General features: G+C 34.1%; 1 long non-coding RNA gene across 1 annotated transcript in view; it reads right to left on the bottom strand.

Annotated features, from left to right (window-relative positions):
• Positions 1–2,968: 2,968 nt before the first annotated feature.
• Positions 2,969–5,764, bottom strand: part of LOC118764735 — a 3,170-nt gene continuing 374 nt past the window's right edge. Inside the window, exons 2-3 of the long non-coding RNA XR_005000538.1 lie at positions 3,666–3,801; positions 2,969–2,979 (exon numbers count right to left, since the gene is read on the bottom strand). This is a non-coding gene — a long non-coding RNA (uncharacterized LOC118764735). The remainder of the gene's footprint in view (positions 2,980–3,665; positions 3,802–5,764) is intronic.

Genomic DNA, 5,764 nt, shown 5'->3' with positions numbered 1-5,764 from the left:
AGGACGCCAGTCCATTGCAGCGTTACTCATTTTTGCCAGCTGAGTTGACTGGAGCAACATGAAATGAAGTGTTTTGCTCAAGAACACAACGCGTCACTCAGTCCAGGAATCGAAACCACAATCTTTCGACCATGGTGCTGACACCATAACCACTAAGCCATGTGCCTCCACTTTTATATAGATTACAATTATAAATTCAACAAATCTTGCTTGTCTCATATCTTCCCCTACTTCTATAAATCTCCTATGTTTAATGCCCCACCGTCCATACAGTATCACACGTTTTAAGCATACATAATACTATATACCTTTTGGCATGAAAAAAGAACAACCTTGTGAGCCAAAAGAACCAATAACTCATTGAATGTTTTCCATTCTGTTTTTTCAATATGCCAACAGCTTTCACTACTGTTTCCAACACTCATTGGATCACGTCACTATCAAAAGCTATCTGCTATGTCTAGTGAGTCATACAGGTGTCTCTACTGCTAGCTACTATGATATACCTATCATTTTTATAATAATTTATTTATTTATTTATTCATATATTTATTTGTCAGCTGGCCAGAGATACCACACTGCACCTTTTTTTAGCACTTGCATGTGTACTTTTGATTTACACCCAAGTGAGTTTCCACCTATTCTCTTCCTACACATCAGCAACATACTAATACTACAACGACTACCACCACCTCCAACACTGCTGCGAACACAGGGTAAGAAAATAATTTTTGAAATCTTTTACTACTAGTGGCCTAGCATGTAGAAAACTAGTCAGTAGACTATATATTATTCATATAAATACAGTGTACATTTAAACACATATGAGGTGACCATGCTAGAAGGAACAGCTGAAATCCAAACCATTATAAGGGACAAATCTTAAAGGGAATGAAAAATAAAAATATTTACCATCTATCTCCTGGACCATGGTTTCTAGCTCTATATTAGCAAATCAAATAATTTGCTAGGCAGAGCCTTCATCAACAGGTATGCCAAGATTAAACGAGGCAATCCAGCTTGTGCCTCGTGTTTATATATAATAATTTTTCAAATCCACTGTGCAAGTGCAGTTTTTTCGAAGAAACATTAGCCTTATTTTATTTGCTGCTGACAAAAAACTGCGTTTGTGCAGTGGATTTGAAAAATTATAATATACTAGCAGTATCGCCCGGCGTTGCTCGGGTTTGTAAGAGAAATAACTATATAAGCATTTTTAGAGAGTTACTTCCCTTATAGATGCCAATTCGGGCTTTCTTAGCCATTTCTGTTTTGGTGTCTTCAAGCCATGAAGTCGTTGTTCTAAAAGAACGCTGGTCTCCTTGACAACGCATTACGACGTTGATTTCTTTACGCTCCCTTCCCCACAGCTTCACGAGGGAGGGAAGGGGGAGAAGCAAACAGGTGCAGCTGTGAGCGTGGACGCCAACTCCGCCGCCATCGACACACGAAAAATTATGCATTAAAATGGAATAAAAAATGATGTTAAATTATTTTTAAAATCGTAGACTCATCGTTGACGCGCGCTAATAGCCAGACGGGCTCGAGGTGAATCACGACTATAAGATACCCGAATTTGGTTAAACTGCACCGCAAAATGTGGGAGGAGTTAGGAATCTAAATCGAAGGGAACAGACACTCACACAACTAGAGTTTTATATATATAGATAAGCATGAAGAACTGCTGGATTGCCTCATATTTATATGCTTAATCTTGGCGTACCTGTTGATGAAAGCTCCACCTAGCAAATTATTTTATTTATTAATATAGAGCTAAAAACCATGGTCCAGGAGATAGATAGTAAATGTCTTTATTTTTCATTCCCTTTAAGATTTGTCCCTAAGAGTGGTTTGGATTTTGGCTATTCCTTCTAGCATGCTAGCTGTCCTATGATGGTCACCTCTTATGTGTTTAAATGTATACAGTATATATATGTATATATATATATATATATATAAAGTTAATCCAAACAAGAAAACACAAAAAAGCACAACAACGCGAGGACGTGGAACAAATATAGTATTATTGGACGCTCAGGAAGGAAGGAAAGAAGGAAGCTTTAACGTTTTGAGCAGAGCTCTTCGTTGGAAACATAGGAGAAGGAAAGATCCAGAGAAGGGAAGACAGAAGAAAAAAAAATCGCCAACGGTACACATGAGGTCATATTTTGAAAGAAATATTACGTATGTATATGTGTATGTATGTATATATATGTATGCATATATATATATATATATATATATATATATATATATACATATATACATATATACATACATACATACATACATTATATATATATATATTTTTACATTACATACACATCATCATCATCAAATTGTGTTCTGTGTATCTGTGTAGCTAACTAGCTGAAATTGTTAACATCAGCAAACTTAATAACTGAAAGTTCTTCAATGATACTTCTCAAACCCTGTTACAATTTTGTTTTCTTTTGGTAAACAACTTGCAGATGAATGTGCTACCAGTTAAAAAAGCTCAACATACTGGATGTTAGTGAGTTTATGGGGTCATCAGGAGAGAATGCATGCCATTTCGGGTCTTTCATCTCAATGGTATTATTGTGTACTGCCCTCACCCCCATCTCCCATTCGCTCTCTCACTGAGATGAAGCCCTGCTTGATAGATCAACTGGTTACTAGGTTTCGCAATGATACTTCTGATCCATGTTATAGTTTAGGAAATGCATTTGTATTTGTTCGAGGAGTTGTAGCTTCCTGATCTCTTTTAAGAATTACTTTATCTTTATTCCTTGTATTGCTGTTTTGATACAAGCCAGCATATGCCTAAGATATCATTCTAGTATTCCTCTAAGGGTTAACAGAATGATATCTCAGACATTTGCAGGACATGCAGAGACTTTAGAAAAGTTATCTCAAAAAATTCTAGTGATGCTGCTCGTGTTGGAACATAAATTACCATCAGCTTTAGGGCACCTACTTTGATAAGATATAAATTTCCTCAAGTTCGAATTTCTTCTAACTTTGTGATTTGCTCTTGAACAAAAATTCTCACAAATTCCTGCAGATCGAAAAATATGTGTTTACAAACCAATAACCAATAACCAATAAGCGTACATTGGCAGAAGTCCACATATTTATAGACGAGACATAATTGGTTGGATTAACTCCCAGTATATTACTAGTCTACTGATTCTGTTATCCACGGCCTTTAGTCAAATAATCAATAATTATATTAATAATGTTTTCTTTATATGCTATAAGTGCACCAAAGAAGGGATATTATAGAAAGACAAAAGGCAAAAGCATAAATAATAGAGGTGTTTTATCGAGTGAAAAATATAAAATTAATCGATTATGTGTAAAATTCAAGTAAAATGATATTATAAATAACATAATGAAGTTCATCATTTTGGTTAATTTCATATGCCTTGGGAAGAAGAAGAATACAGCGTTTTGGAACTGACTTGTCATATCAGAATAAAACATACTTTTCCAAATGAGAAATTTTTTTTTTCAGTTGAGCACATTTGACTTCTTTTCAGGTTAAGAGCCAGTTCTAAAATGTCTTGTTTTTCTTCCCTACCATACTCAGCAGTACAAGTTTATCCAGGCTGATTGACTTCATCATGTAATGTTTGCTGACAAACCACTAGTTTTTTTTTTATGTCTATAACCCTTTTCACTATGTCAAATGTAATAGTTAATTATTCATATTGTTTTGAATTAATCTTGAATTATCTCATAGTTTTAAGATCACAATGATGTGGTTGTTTATTTTCAGAAAGACATTGTAGGGTACATGTGAGAGGCTTGATCTGACTAGTAGAATATTTTTTTGTTACATGCTAACTTATTACATGCTAAACGTCTTGGATGTTTTACATATTTTTTACAGTTTCTTTAATGGCTTGTAGAGACGAAATTTTATAGTTAGCTGTGTCCTTTCTGATTTCATAAAGCCCAGCTTCTCAAGAGCGATACAAGGTCGGTAGTTGCCCCAATAACTGTAAGTATAAATCAAAAGTTATAGTATGGTGGAGTAACAACAGATTCCTCTATAGTTTGGCATAGGTTTTTTCTTTTTTGGTATAAATCTTTTCTCTTACACTAACCTTTAACATTATGTACAGATGGCTGTATTGTTGTTTGTATGTCTTTCACTAATATATCAGAAAAAGTTGTAAACAACTGCAAAAAGCTGATAAACTATTTTGTGGTATTCTGTCTATGTTGCATAGACAGTACCTGCCACTTACACTATTTGAAATGTAGTGAACCAGTGATTAGCCCAATGGAAATCTATAACAACACAAGATACCTTCAGTTGAATAAAATTGATTCATACTGTACATTATGAATGCAATCACCAGCACGATACTATTGTAAAAGACTTCCAAATAACATTAAGGATAATAGCAACAAAATATGAAGTGCATTTATTGGTGATGCAGTGAAAAACTTGCTTGAATTATGGGGAAGACATGACAGTTAATAATAAAAGTAATAATGATAGTTGTTTTTAATTTAGGCACAAAGCTACTAGTTTTGAAGGGGTGGATTAGTTAACCTGATTGACTACAGGACTTGAGTGGTACATTATTTTATTAACTCCAGAGAGATGAAATGCTCAGCTGGCCTCTGCAGGATTGGAAATCAGGATGCAGAGAAGTGAAAGAAATACAATAAAACGTTTAGTCCTATTTCTCTAAAGATTAAGCTAGCTTACAACACTGGTGATGATGATGATGATGATGATGACGACGATGATGATGATGACGACGACGACGACGATGATGATGATGATGATGATTGTGGTGGTGGTGGTGGTGACGATGATTTCTTTATTTGCCTCAAGGACGACATGTGAGCGAAAGCAGACAATACAAGAGCAAATTTTAAATATGATGGGGGTTTATGGAGAATCGATTATGACGTGACCTATGAAAACAATAGATTATACATACCATTCAGAAGTCTATTAAATATATGATGATTACTATTAAGAGAGTGACAATATTGTCACACATTAAATATAATAGACTACACTAAAACAGAGTGAAAATATACAAAAACACTCAGCATGGCCACTGTCAAGAGGCTGAAGAAATCAGCACTGGAATATGACAATAAATAAAATATTCTAAAATAATAAAGTATAGTAAAATTATAAAAATATACTAAAATAAAGTAGGTTGAACATAGTAAATTGTATTAAATTGCCAACTTAATTTACGTTAGTTTTTCACAACTGAAAGTTTATGGTTGTATTAAATGTAGACTCAAATTCTCATTCTAAAAATGGGCAATTAACAGTCACTGTCACAAGCATTTTCACCCTCTCTCTTTCTCTCTCTCTCTCTGTGTCTCTCTGTGTCTCTCTGTCTATCTCTCTCTCACTCTTGCTTTCTCTAGCTCTTATTATTTCCCCTCTCCCTTCTCTTCCTCTATAGTTTCCATTTCTATACCCCTGTATTTTTATTTCTTTCATTTCCCTTTCTCTTATTTCACCTCCTTTATTTTCGTTCTGTTCTTCACCACTTTTACTTCTCTACTCCATTTCTCTTGCTTTTATAATGGTTTTTCAAACACTAAAAACTTCATAAAATACTAAGTCTGTCTACTAATGTCATAAACATTTTTCTTTCTTTTTTTATTCTTCTTCTCAAAGAAAAACAAACCAAAGAAATCTATGAATATTTGAAAATACCATCAATATTATTATATATTTCTGAAATCCCTTCATTATACATCTCACAAGAAACACAAAGAACCCTTCTTAAGA

Source organism: Octopus sinensis, linkage group LG9, assembly GCF_006345805.1.
Source record: "Octopus sinensis linkage group LG9, ASM634580v1, whole genome shotgun sequence".
NCBI classification, from domain to species: domain Eukaryota; kingdom Metazoa; phylum Mollusca; class Cephalopoda; order Octopoda; family Octopodidae; genus Octopus; species Octopus sinensis.
This window is presented reverse-complemented; position numbering and strand designations above follow the sequence as displayed.